The sequence below is a fragment of the Anas acuta genome, chromosome Z (genome assembly GCF_963932015.1).
Source record: "Anas acuta chromosome Z, bAnaAcu1.1, whole genome shotgun sequence".
NCBI classification, from domain to species: Eukaryota; Metazoa; Chordata; class Aves; order Anseriformes; family Anatidae; genus Anas; species Anas acuta.
Genome location: NC_089017.1, coordinates 59,864,814 through 59,879,627, shown reverse-complemented (window position 1 = coordinate 59,879,627; position 14,814 = coordinate 59,864,814). Strand labels below are relative to the sequence as shown.

At 38.2% G+C, this 14,814-nt stretch overlaps 1 protein-coding gene across 3 annotated transcripts in view; it reads left to right on the top strand.

The window, feature by feature from the left end:
- SRFBP1 (serum response factor binding protein 1) overlaps positions 1–14,814 on the top strand; it is a 76,918-nt gene that overhangs the window by 1,407 nt on the left and 60,697 nt on the right. The gene's annotated exons all lie outside the window — the stretch shown is intronic.

Here is a 14,814-nt window from a genome sequence, read left to right as displayed (position 1 = left end):
TAACTGGGTGATTATTCCACCTCTTCTCAACAGAGAAACGTGAAAGTTAAGATTTTATTAATATAATGCAAGTCTTATTCTCCAAGGAAATTAAACAAGTAAAAGGCTGTGACATGTCTCCTTTCTGACAGCTTGAGTTCATTTGATAATTTCAGAAAATCTGTAAAGTTGTAGAGACCTCAAGCCTTTTAAAAGGTGTAATTTGGATAGAAAACAGTAACTCCATCAAGCAGCAAGCTCCCAGTTGTTCTGATCTAACAGAAATAAAAATGGAAAAAAAAATGTGATATTATTTGGTCACTGTGTGAACAGATTGCAAGTTTTTGTAGAGTGGTGAGGATTCTGGGTAAAAATGAGATGGACTGTGGTCATTGTGATAAGGTGCATTAAGACAAGGTTATGAAAATGCAGTTTATTTAGCTATCCACGGAATAATGCATTTAGACATTCTGCTTGTCCTTTGTTTTATTTTTTCATGCACAGTTGGTGATATCAGTGTAACACCTCCAGAAACTGTCACAGTGTTTCCAGGGCAACAAATAGATACTCTGCCAAAAGTGTATAAATGCTCTTTTTTTTTTTTTTTCTAATTGCATGTATACCTAGATAATTACAGAAAACAGCAAGATCTGAATACAAGGAGCAAGATCTGCTATTTTAAGAAGCTATCAGCTTGCTGCCATCAGATAACATGATACAATTTCAGTGCTATATTGTGACTGTAAAGTTAGGATTTTCTTTTTTTAATTTATTTTATTTTTTTTCAATTCAGACATTCAGTCATTCAATTTCTGTGCCCAAGGTAGAGTAAGTGGCAGGGAGAAGTAATGGCTGCAGAAAGAGGAAAGTGAAGTTTAGAGTTTTTTGGAAGGAAGCGGAAAATACAATATTTCTTAGGAGAAATTATTTAGGAGATGTGACTTTTTTTTTTGCGCATAGTTAAAATATAACATGCATTTTTTTTGTCTATAGTAAGCTATATTTCTATTCTTATCTCATGTTTAACCTTAAAAGGCATACAGGCTGAAGGAATCTTTAAAAAATACTTCTGTGCTATATGTGTTTCCTATTTTATAAAGCTTTCAAAATAAGTTGATGTATCTTGTCACAAAATATCTTGCAATATTAAAAAAAAATAAAAGCACCATATAAACTAAACTTTTCTGGAAGAATTTGCTAGATGGCAGCACATAATCACCAACTGCCATGGACAAGGGTAAGTTTAAAGGGAAAGACCACGTGTTTAGTGTGAAAAATTATTTTTGTTGATCAGCAATATACAACAGCATGGAACAGAAGCTTGTGAATGGAAACCAAGTCAGACTTGCCTTTTCTTTTCTCTTTCTTTTTTTTCAGAATTCATGCTTCTCTAATAGTGTGTTTTTCTGTCATGTAGAGGCAGTCTCTCTCTCTACCCCCCTTTTTTGTCTTCTTGGAATTCGCTTGGTTACAACTACCTCAAGGAATTAAGCTGCAGAAAGCCCATGAAGCCAATGCAAATGATCTTTGCATGAATACTTCTAAAAATGCATAGTTCTAATATGTACCTAAGTTGGTGCTGTAAGGGCCTAAGTTTGAGTGTTAGTGAGGCATTGTATTTTGGAAAGCAAGCTTAAGCCTTTGCAGAGCTGAGAGTTGTTTCTCTGGGACATATGAACTGAATTTGCCAAGTTTGGTTATGGAAACTTTGTATTAGTTGCATTTTTCTCTTAAATTTGTATTTAATAATTAGGTACGTGCTCTAAAATAATTTCTGCCATTAATGATGTTGTGGACTTCTTACTGATTCAGTATAAAGTTTAGCTTTATTTATAAAGCTGTGCTTTTTAGATGATATTTATCCTTCTCAGTGCAAAGGTTTCCTTTTTTACTGCGAGGTAAAGTCAAGATAAAAGTCTGTCTTTGGAGTAATATATATGCACACAAACTTTTAAGGCTCCTAATAGAAATGTAGAATTCCTTTAATCTGCACAAGGAAATTCGTAATCAGGCTCCAGTTTTGGTAGATTCCATTCAGCAGTTTTCTGGGTCACAAACCCTTGTGCTGTGATGTTCAGCACGACAGTTCTCAGGCCCTTTTACATTTTCAGTTTAGGGCTGTCATCCTGACTTGGCTGCAGTGTGGATGAATGACATGGTCAGAAACCAATCTGGACATGTGGTTAAGTGTCTAAACTGGTGTACAGCAGAGTCAATGATGGATAGTGTGAATGATGAGGAAAAAAATCACACACAAATCCATGGGAGGGAGCTTTAACTTGTGGAGAATGACTGGCGTATGGTCTGAAACTGTGGTTTGTTATATCCTTAATTGTGTGAAACTTGCATCTTTTATCACAGCACAACAAGAAGGAAATGTAAATTTGTAGATGTTTATATATGGTTTGCCTTGTGTAGCCTAGGCTGGTTTTGCATTTGTCAGTCACAGCTTAGGTAACAGACATCAATGGAAAATCGGTTACCACGCTTGCCCTTAGGCGTGCCTTCACTCATGCATTGTTGTGCATCAGCCTGTAACAGTAAGGCCAAATGTATTCTTTTAACTTCCAGTGATAAAACTTTGTGTAATAGTGGAAGCCAGAAGTTGTATTCTCAGCGGGATATCAGGTGGAATTATTAAAGAAGAGTAGGGAGGGGGATGTTTGAGAGGCACACACATTCCTCCTGAAGCTGAATTGACTTGTACAGTTCAGAAATGCATTTATCATTTTGGTAAGTGTATTAAATGCAGAATACTAGCACAGCATCCTAGCTAGCCCTTAGCACATTGTGTATTTCTGTTACTGATCCAGTAGGCCCAGCATGTTTTTTATAAATTTCAATTTAAAACTTACCTCAAATGAAATTAATTTGAAGTTCTCTGTTCATTGAATAGTCCCCATTTTTGCAGAGAGACATTCCAGATAAAATGTAGTTCAGGACTGCTCCCTGGTGCTTATTTGCCATTGCTTAAGTGCTTCCTTATTTCCAGTCTTCAGTATTTTGACTGCCACATCACTCAGATGCGATACACATCTATGTGTTTTCATTGACGTTTGATGACAATTTACGCAAGTAATTCAGTATCTTACTGGTTATTTTTTTCCCCCACATTTCAGACTGCAGAAACTGGGCCATCTTTTAGCATTGAAGGGTCTTCACTTTCAGAAGTGCTTTGCTGTTCAGTGTAGCATCATGGTCACATGTGATGTGCCACAGCCGTATCTTTCTCAGGCCATGATTTCATGGGCCTCACTGCATCAGGTGCTGGAGTTTCTCACTCTTCTTGCTCCTCACCCACTGCAGCCACAAGACCATGCGTCCTTTTTTTCTGAGCAGAATAAACTTTTTGCTGAGGTGGTTTTCTGCTTCTGCATAGACGGAAGGTCTGGGGAGAGCATTCAGCCAACAAACCTAAATAGCCAGGGTGATTGTATGGTGTACAGTTCTGTTGTCTAGCAAGTGTTCCTTTTGTGGAAGTCAACTAGTAGTGATCAAGGTTATAGGGACAGGAAAACTAAAGGGTTCAAAGAGAAGGCCAAAGGAGTCCTTAGATCTTGCTAATCTTGCAGAATGAGTTCGTTGGAGAGTAGTTACTAACCCTTATATAAGAAGAATCATGTCATTTTGCTATTACACTTTCAAAAGTTTATCTTTGGAAAATGTGTACAAGAGTATCTGAAGGGGAAAAAAAAATTCCTGTTCTCTTACCTGAAAAAGAGCTCTTAGACCAAGTTGCAGCCCGGTAATGAGTAAAGTCGAAATGTAATTTTCAGGAGTTCTATTTCCCACAGCCTTCTTTCAAGATTATTTTTTTTAAAATCTCTTTTCACTTTTGAGCACAAACTGGATGGGAGTGTTAAGGTTTTTTTAGTGTATTATATCCAAATAGCTAGTGTTACCTAAAGAATGTTATGATGTTTTTAAGTGCATTCCTGGACCTTCTTTACCAGTGATAAAAAAGAATCCTAGACTGAAACGTTCAAAATAACAATGACTGAGTGCTGTTAGGCATTATGGTATTTAAAGCAGGCCGAAATACTGGGCAGCCAGCCCAATGCGGTTATGCAGGCTTCTCTTTGAAATATAGTAGCTGCCCCCAAAGATCCATTTTGTGTGCTATCCTCTGGGCTGTGGTGAATCTAGGAGCTCCTTTAATAATCCTGTACTCTGACCTTTTAGCTGTCTAAAGGGGGAGTGGGGTATGAGGTGAGGTGCCTGACCAGTTACCTGGTATTGCACTGAGCTACGAGGTGTCTGATTGCTCGTATTTCAAAATACCACTCTTCCTTTCAAGGCATGTGTCTCCCTGCTGAGGAAAACGCTGCATTTTAGTGTCGTGGCTTTGTTAGAAAAGGTTATAGTATCTGTCTGAGATGAGTTCAATCCTGCGATCTCAATCACCAGCAGAGAGCACTAATCACAAGTTTTAACAAATAGCAATAATAGGCTACTGTCAAGGAAAGAAGGTAGACTCGACGTGGTGAGGGGAGCCTCATCGTATAGTTAACCAGTGGGAGAATTTCCTTAGGAAAAGTTCTTGGCTGTGCTCCAAAGGCTGCTTATGCACCAATTAACATAAATACATGAGCTCCCTCAAAGGAAATACTGGAACTCAGAACTATTTACCCTGAAGAAATTCCTCTTGCAGGTCTACAGATGACTTCTCTTTTAATGTTTTGTCTCTGGCTTGTGATTCTTGTTTGTTCCAGTACCATGTTACAGTAGCATGTTGGCCAAGACACTCTCTTTAAGCAGAAGCAGCTATCTTAAACTCCCTCTCATTGAACTCATTTTGTAATCTTAACCTTTTCAATTCTGGCAAGTGCTACAAAATCCAGACTCTTTGCTGGTGGTGGACACCCATCCTGGTACCCTAAGCTATCTGCTGTATCTGATATCTCTTAGGCAACTTAGGTCAACTTTAGGCTCATCTGTGACCACTTCAGAATTAATCTTGATATCAAGTGTTTGCACTTAGATACTTTTGAAAAAAATACAGGTGTCTGGGGATGTTCTGTGGTAGAAATTGAAGCTGTGGGCTGAATTGTGGCATTGCCAAGGTCTGTGCATGGTCTTAAATACTTCATTGGAGCTGGTCACACAGTCTCTTACATGTCAGTGAAATCAGACTAAACTTCATTGGAAAGGTATAAGAAAATACAGGAGTTTAACCCCTCCCCCCCCCCCCCTTTTTTTAATCTATAAAACCTACACAATTCAAAACCAGATAGCTAATCTATTCCTTTTTTTTTTTTTTTTCTCAATATATTGGCAAATTGCTACTTTCTGCTGTAAATTACAAGTCTGCAAAGTTAGAAAGCTAGCAGTGCTTTCTCTTTAAACTCTGGAATACTTGGCAGCAGTCATATTTTAGCTCTGTGGAAATGCATGTAAAAATTCTTGCATTACTTGTGTTACTAATAAATAATTCTAAGCACAACAGTTTCTTGCAGGAGAAAAAAACTGTGCTACATTGGGCTTGAATTCTGTTTAAAACAGTTCAAGTGTTAAATTACTGACATTCTTTTACAGACCATGTAAATGTCCTAAGGAAAAGGTCTTTTGAAAGCTTATGAAATTTCCAAACTTATACTCTGTGAGATAGAATTCTGAGGAATTGTGGCTTTTTTTTTTTTTTTCTAGGAACTGTTCCAGCAGCTGTTTCTAAAGTTTCTAGAGTTGCCACATCATCAGTTATACGAGTATTAACAGCAAATTCTGATCAGCCATTCACACAGATTTTCTTTCGTCAGATTACTGAATCAATTAAACATGGCAAACTGTGCCTTTTTTTTTTTTTCCTTCTTCTGGCAGTATTGTATACAGCCCTTATCAAACTACTGTACTTCGGGACAGAAATGAAAACTTTTCCTTAACTCAAGTGGTTTATATAAAGTGTGTGTGGTAGGCCACGTAGGCTAGCAAGATGCTCTCATAAAACAAAACATCTGTGGTTCCTTGGTGTGGTAGTGTACAATAATGAAAAAAACATGCAAACAGTCATGGGAAACTTTGCAACTTGTTTTTTAAAGGAACTGTGAGATACTTGCAATACACACTCTAGACTTTTATCGGATGTAATTTATAGGTGTATATGCATGCTTAAAATATATATATTCTTATAGAAATCCTTTTTATTGTAGTAAATGTGCTGAATTGCTTACTGCTGTTATAGCAGACATCTTTCTACAACCTTTGCATTACTGGGTATGAAGCTTGCTGCCAAATGAAAAAGAAGAAAGGGTGAACTGATTGAAAAGGGGAATATTATGGTGTTGCAATTTTTCCTACTAGATTTTTAGGGTAGAGGAGTGTCCTAGAAGAAGAATAGTAATCAATTGTGAATTTATCATCAACACTTAACGATAAATTCACCAGTGATAAATTTCTTTTAGCTTATTTTATGCTGTGGAGGTTGGTAGTGGAGAGCAATTAAGGGAAAAATTTTTCTGTTAGGGTTTTTTACACAGAAGTGATCAGTTACTAAATTCAGTGACTCTCTGATTGCCCTTTAAGTCATCTCAGGGAAAGGGACTTTAAAATCTTGTACTGGTTTTATATAAAAAGTTACAAATACATTATTTCTGATGCAAAGATGGGTTACAACGATGAATTCATATTGCATTTAGTACTAAATGAAATGTGTGTGTATATACAGTCAAAATTTACTTGGAATGCAAATCAATTATCATGTTTTTAGAATGAAAATGTTCTGTTCATCGTCATTCTGTAATGAGTAAACAGGCCAAAATTGAGTCCAGCAAAGTATTTCTGTAAGTCTCTTAGAGAACTTCTATTGAAATCACTAGCAAGCTTAATACTGGCCAGAGATAATTTAGGGGCTCTAATTCACTAATTAGAGTGTAAAATCTAGAGATCTGATTGGATCAATTCAGTTGTGATGGAAGCTGGTTTCTCATACGTTAGTAGACTTGTTTAAATGTTTTATTTATGCAAACATTGGATATAAAGCATCTCTCACAAGTTGAATCGGACATCTGTCAGCTTAAGATATGATTGTCTAGCAGCTTGGCAAGATAAGAAATCAGATCAGAAAGTCTTTGAAATTAAAACACTATGGAAGAATGCAATTTCAAACATGTCTTGTCCTTTTTGGCAGCAGAAGTGAGGAGTACCACCCCAGTAGGAGCAGGAGCTCAGGGTGAGAAGTAAAATGTTAGGGACTTCATGTGTCCCATTCTTAGGGCACGTGTGTATTAAGGTAAGCTGAGCAGTGAACCTGGAATGGCTCTTTGTTTGGAAGCTATTTAAGAAAAAGAGTGCCATCTTCTGATTTGGCTTACTCTTTTTCCAAATACCTAAAACGACAATAAGCCAGTTTCAAATAAAGGCCTCCAAACATGTTTTTAAAATGGCTATAAAATTATGTTTGTCTTCATTATTTCTCTTTTCTTTTTGGTCTGCGGTTCAGGAGTTTGTAGGTCATTTCCCTAAATTCTGACCTTGATACTTCTAATGGAAAATGCAAACTAGCCAGCAATGCAAAATGGGCCAATGGAAAACAAAACGTCTTCCAGCAGGTATAACTCTTAAAGTTTTTCAAACTAAAAATATTGAAATTAAATTTATTTTGTCTTGAATTAAAGTATTCAAAGAAAGCCCACCCCTTTCAAAAAATCATTTGAGCAGGACAGAGAAACAAGATTTTATATAAGCAGTACCTACAGTATATCATTGGCATAGAGCTGCCAGTAAGTGCTGGGTGAGAATATCTGAATCCTTAAGCACCTAAGGGAACATTTTCCATTAATTTTTTACCTATTACAATTGAGTAGATGGCTTCTTACATTATTTTTTTTCTGTGATAACAAGCTATCTTCATCTTTTTCAGAATTAGCCATTCCTCTTTGCAGTTTTATGAGAATACATCAGAAAAAAGTCTGAGGTCCTGTGTAGATATGCTTATGTGCTGATCGGTAGACTTCTTGCCTGAGAGGCTGGTAAGAACTGTTTTTGAACAGCAGCTGGTTCCTAGGAACGAATAAGGGATTTCATCCAGAGGGAAAGATCACTGGGGGACTGCTGCATAGGAAGGATAGCATAACTAACACTTAATTGCATGATGAGATAGGAATTCCAGAGAAGAGTATAAAGCAACAGGCTGTCAAAGTGATTGCTTGCTGTTGTTAGCAGCTCAGAAATAACAAGTTTGAGGGAAAGAAGGGAGGAGGGACAGAACGTCAGGTATGCCATCAGTCAAATATGATCAGTGGGCGATGTCTGTCAGGAGGGAATGGAATGAGGGACAAGGAGGGACACATTTCGTAAGGGGGAATGTGTATTTTTGGTATGGAAAATCTGGAGATCAATGAAGCAAGCAGCAAGCTTCAGGAGAATGGAATGCCCCCAAAACCCAATGCTAGAATCATGGCAAGGTTTGTGTTGGAAGGGGAAGGAAAGACCATTCAGTTCCACCCTCTTCCCCTGGGCAGGGATGCCACCATTAGACCACATTGCCCAAAGCCCCATCCAACCTAGCCTTGAGCATCTCCAGGGATGGGGCATCCACAGCTTCTCTAGGCAACCTGTGCCAGGGCCTCACTACCCTTACAATGAAGAATTTCCTAACTTCTAATCGAAATCTCCTCTCTTTTATTTTAAAATATCTCCTCTTTTATTTTAAAGCCATTCCCTCTTGTTCTGTCATTGTCTACCTGGGTAAAAAGCCACTCTTCAGGTGGGAAAACTAGGAAAGAAGTTCTAAATGGCTGAACAGTGAATACAACGTATATAAAACAGGTGTGTACGTGAGAGCAGTTGTCATGTCAGAACAAAAAAGGTTCTGCAGGAACCTTCCTGTGCAACTCTAAGTTCTAACACTGGCATGGTTACTGTATCTCGTAGATCTGGGATTTTGTCAACTGCACAATGAAGAATTGAAGGTATGTTTGTGAAACAGTGCCAACCAGGTATCTGGAGGGATGTTTTAAACTCTGTAAATTCTATATTCTTTGTATTTTCTACACTTACTGAAAAGTACATTAAATAAGTTATATGGTAGTGCTGTTAAATATGTAGGACTTCTCTTTCTGTTTTAAGATTTATTTGGCCTAATCTGTAGTTGTTAAACAAAAAAAAAAATGCAGAGACATGCTAGAATAAATGATCTTGATGGAAGAAAAGTGTGTGGGGGGAGGCAGGCATTGTAGGGGAAATGGCATGCTGTGCTTTGTAATCTGACACATGGTTAATGTTGTTTCATGTTTGAAACCAGGACCTCACCCCACTTTTTGGTGCACTAGCAGAATATTCATCCTCTTTGAACAACTCCAAAAAATTGCTTATGCAAACTGAATTGCCTTTTTATCAGTGGTTATCAGAGTGTGGTCCCTGAGGCCATGGCTTTTTTTTTTGTCACTCATTAGCACGCTCTAGGCCTGAACTGGTGTTATACTCATTTAAGGTGTTGATATATGTGTAATTGATATGCGTGGTAGGTAGCTTTGTGCTAGGGGCTGCATAGGGCACGTGAACAGCCTTAGACTAGGCATACGTTAGTAAAATAAGTTGGAAGTCTTCTTTTGTTAGCACTTACCAATAAAATAAGGAAGAAGACAGTTTTGTGGAAAACTATAGAAAAGTTCAAAATATTTAGGAAATGGAAAATTACATATGTTTTTCTATGCTTTCACTGGCTTCAGGTTATCTCATGGCTTCCCCTTTCTTTCCTTTGGTTTTCCCTTTATTTCCCTTTCTTTTCTTTGGCTTTCCCTTTCTGGATTTCTTCCTTTGAAATTCTGAATGTTTCATCCTTATTAAATGTTTATTACCACAGCTGTTTTTTCCAGGCATGAAAACAAAGGGCTTATGGTTTGTGGTGTTTTGTTGTTTTTGTTCTGTTGTTGTGTTTTTTGTTTGTTTGTTTTTGTTTTGGTCTGGCAAGGGTTGGAGATTGATCACCTTGTTGGACGGGACACCATTTCTCACTTTCTTTATACTCCCTTGTTCTATGACATACCTCTCTGCTTATCTCCCTCATGATACAGTACTGTGTTGCTAGGCATATACTTTCTTTCCTGTCTGAATTTTGAAGAATCATACTTCTGCCTTCAGACAAGAAGGTATAAACTTTCAGGGTTACTGATTAGAGACGAGAGAAAATGTTACGGCTAAAGTACACTTGCATGGCAGAAATTCCTTCAGCTTGCAAGACCTGTGTAGTGCAACAAGTGCTGCTTATTCCTCTGTTTCCATTGTCCACCTGTACTGGTGATATTTACTCATACGATGAAAATTTGGTTTACCTGCTACAAGGTTTAATATGAGACATGGTTTACTTCTATCCAGAATGAATTTAAACTTAATGGTTTGAGTTTCACTTCACTGGTAGGAGTTAATAGTTGAGGCCTTCCCCTCTTTCTGCTGGGAGTTTTCACGTAGTTGAAGAAGCCTTTCTGTCTTTTGATTTTCCAGATTTCCCTTCTTACATGTATGGACTGGGAGATACTTTGCTGAGGAAGAATTTCAAGAAAAATAGTGGATATTTAAAATATATACGTTTGTGGTGGTGTTTGTTTTTTTTTGGTAATAATAATGTGAAGTACTTTTATTTTCATTTTTCACAAAAGCACAGTTTGGATGTACTTTATATACAATCTGGAAATTACAAACCATTTCTTATCTTTCATATTTACAGAGAAATGGAAAAGTACTTTAACCAGTGTTTCTCCGATATTATCATTCCTCAGCTGGTATTAGCATTCAAATAATAATGAAGTTTTGTGTTGTTTTATTAACTTGAAACCATTTTCCTTTTATGATTCCTCTCTGTCTGCATAATAACAACTGTATGGTGACATTGAAGTGGGTGAGTTTGAAGTGTGTGTCTTACTATGAAATGAGTGGCTGTTTTTGAACGACAGCTTCACAAAAATACTTAGTGCCTTCTCTGGTAATATTAAGACAAAGATATTTGCCAGGTGTTGTGCAACTATAATTTTTCGCAGGCATCCCACCCATTCCCTGTTTTCTCTGTATGGGGCACTAGTCTGAGCTGAAGATAATTCAAATCAGTATAAAAATGTCTCATTTTACATGATGTCTCCTGCACAGAAGAACCTCACCTTCATGTGTCCACTTCAGCAAGGTGTCAGGTCCTAATTCCCCTTGGAACTTCGGTCACCAGGTTAAAAGCATCAGCCCAAAGAATGTGTAAGAGTAAAACATACTTAATACATAAGCTGCAGAACCAGTGAAGCCTTACAACTTTGCATCCAGTGTTCATTAAAACCTCATACTGATATCCTCAGTTCTTCCTCTGTCTGTACAGTTTTTTACTTATTGTCCAGGGATTTGCCCTCTGTGAGCACTAAGCAGTAGCTGTAGTTACAGACCATGTTTCCCACCTGTTTGGCTGACCCAGAGATGTGGCTGGTGCTCTGGGGCTGGTTCAGAGCCAGACATGCTGGTGAGTGAGTATGCATGCAAATTGGCAGCCAACATGGAAAAGATACGAATTCTGCTTATGTATCTACCATGCTTGACAAGCTAATTTTAGTTCTTGTGACCTATTCAGCTACCAATTTTCATAAAATGTGCGGGAGCTCTGGCCTGTGGTGATTTGTCAGACCTGGTGTCTGTTTCTTAAGCCTGAAGGTTACTGGGGAGAGATACTGACAGGCAAACAATGTGATGACAAACTTAATTTCCTCAGAAACTAGGTTAACAAATTTAATTCCAGAATACACAAAGTTTTAATGCTCTGCTCCTACAGGATAGCTGAGAAAAGTAGTAATGTGCTGGCTCTCAGGACTCTGAAGTTTTCTATGGTGACTTAAGAGGCCAATACCACCATCTCATCGCAAAAGCAGTCGTTAATTGCAGGAACCCTGTATTCTGAGTTGAGACAGTTGACCTGCAGTTGCTCCTGTGGCATGCTGACTGCTTGGGCATAGGATGTTGGAGGCCCGTGGGTGGGTGATAGATGATGCATGAAAGCCCATGTCATGCAGTTCTTTGAAAGCGACCCGAGGCATGCAAGGAGCAGCTGGTTAACTAGAAGAACGCTGTGAGGATGCTTGAAATCATTTAATTCAGCACAATTTACTGGCCAGTTATTTGGAATATTCAACAGTGAACTGCTGTGTGGAAGTAGAAGAGCAAGTAAGTGAGGGAAATTAAAGAAGATTACAAGAGAAACAGAACAGTGTTTACAGTATGTCAGAACTTACTCACTCTCTTACCATTCTCCTCTGGTAAACATTGCTACTGTGCCCATTTTCGAGTGGCTTATATCCCATTTCTGAGATAGAATAAGGGAAAATGACCTGATGTGCCGGTTTGTTCTTTCAGCTGAACTGCCAGCTGGTTGTTCTGCTCCTGCTTTGCTTGCAAGAAGGAATGATGCTTATTCAGATGCTTCAGTTTCAGATTCTGTTGCAAAGGAGTTGGTACGTGGTAGATCCCTACTGACTTACATAGCTAGGAGTCCATCGTCCACGTGTTCTGTCAGACAAGTCCATTCCTTGATGGTTTGGGGCTCTGACAGCTGGCCTGAATTTCACTCACATTTAAAGCCATTGCTGATCATGTACCGGGCAGTCAGAAGTGAGAGCTGTAGCTCCTCACTGGTGATTAAGGCTAATGCTTTAGTTTGTGAATTGTCGTAACTGAGAGGGCGGCAAGTGCTCAGTAGTGTTGCTCAAGTTTGTTTTTAGATAAAAGGATGTTAAACTTCTAACCTTAAAAAACTTTAACATGAATTGTATTTTTTTAATGTAAAATATTCTCTGAAGAGGGTTGTAAGTTTTTTTTTGTTTTTTTTTTTTGTTTTGTTTTGTTTTTTAATACAACATGCCACTTATATAGAAAGATGCCTTCCTTTCTCAAAATGGAAGAAGAGGGAGTAGCAACATCACAATTTAAGACACACTGGGTGGAGATTCAACAAATCAATACCCTCTCCCCATTAATACTGGGAAAGGTGGTGATGTGTTTCTGACTGTTGTATGAACAGGTTCCATACCCAGTTCTGCCAGAGGTGTTTTTGTTTTGTTTTTTTATGGCACCAGTTGAACTCTGCACGCTTGGGTAATGTTCATGATTTGTATAATGACTGCAAAAAGTTACACAGATTGTTTGTTAGTCAAGGTACGATGTTGTGCTTCAGATTATTTAGAATTCGTAATGTTATCATGGGAGCAGTGCACTCTTCTTCATCTACTTTTGAAAAGTCCACATGTTGAAGAGTAAAAGTATAAAAAAAAAACAACCCTTGCTACTCTCAATATTTATTCATGTGTATTTATTCTGATAATTCTTACATCACTATTGTAGTTTCTATTACTGTCTTTCTGTGAAATCAAAGCATAAGGAGGGATGAAATTCACATGAGGCTTCTAGCTAGGTCAGTGGTCTAATTAAGAAATCTTGAACATACAAATCCACTGATCAGTGTTCGGTTGTGTTGACTGCCTTAATCACATCCCCCTGCAACATTCCTTGGAAATACTTCAGCAGAGTGCTAGTTGTGGGTTTTCGAACATGTGTCCAGCTGATCAATTAAATACAGGGTTACAAAGTCACCTTCTGCTAGTCCTCAGTTTTGGAGGACTTGTGTGTGTATATATATATATAAATATACATATTTATTTATTACTATTATTTTTTCTATCCATGTGGTAACTCATGCTGGTTTGTATAGTGTGGTGTCTGTGGAGTAGTTCTTTGTTTAGTTCTACTCTGTCCTTTTACAGCTACCACTGTTTTTTTAGGGTGCAGAAATATGTCTAGCTAGCTCATGATCCTGGTTTGGACTTGAGAGCTCAAATGCTTTCTGAAGTACTGCATGCAGCCTGACTCTTTACAATGAGACACCGATTTTGCAGCAGTAAATCCATTAAATTTCGGTCTTTGGCAATGAGCAAGTAATTCTAGACTATCCTTACTCCCTCCCAACTATCTGAGATATTTTGAATCGCTTTTCAAAACCTTTAGATGAAAATACTAGCAGTCTGAGTACTCATTGCGGTTTCCATTTGGAGAAATTGTGCTAGAAATGACAACTGTTCTCCATGCAGGAGAAAAATCAGTCCTGTATTTAAAAAAAAATATATACATATATATATATATTTCAAAATATAATACCAAAAAGCTCATTTCAGTGCTTCAGTTGAGAAGGTATGAGGAAAGCAGCATGGTCAGACAGCAGAGGAAGGGTTTGATGGTAATTCACAAGGGGTGCGTGCATTGCTTTGCCAATGAGAAAGGTGGAAACATGCCCAAGAGGGCAGCAAGCTTTTCCCCATTCGTCTTAAGGAGTCTTTGTGGGGAGCCTGATGACATGAGTGCCCAAATCCGGAGAGACTGCGGGTGCTTTGCTCTGCAGGTGCCTCCAGCAGTGCACCTCTGCCCGCTTTGGGTAGCAGGGTGCTGTGTTTTAATCCCGAAAAAAGCTGTCCCATGTTTCATGAACTTGCATACCATTTGCTTTGATGTATTATGGTCATGCCCAATCCACTTGGTACAAATGTGATTGCGTGTAGCTGAAGATGGAAAAAGCAAGACTAATATTGTAATAAAATAGAAGACCCTAGCTAAAAGAAACAGTGTGTTCCCTAGCTCTTCTTATGATTGGACTTGATCCTTGTATCAAATAAAGGGATAGCTTACTGATTTTAGTCTGGTTTGTGATATCCCATCTCTCCCTCCATCTCCATCTGTATGTTCCCATGTTCCCACCTTGTTCTTTTGCCCTGGAACTGGCTAGCATTCATGTGGCCATGAGGGGAACCAGCTTGGGAAGCTGATCTGGCTGAAGACTAACCTTGGTTTGTTTTTTGGTAAGGTTAGGATATTTTTTGTGGATGTGTA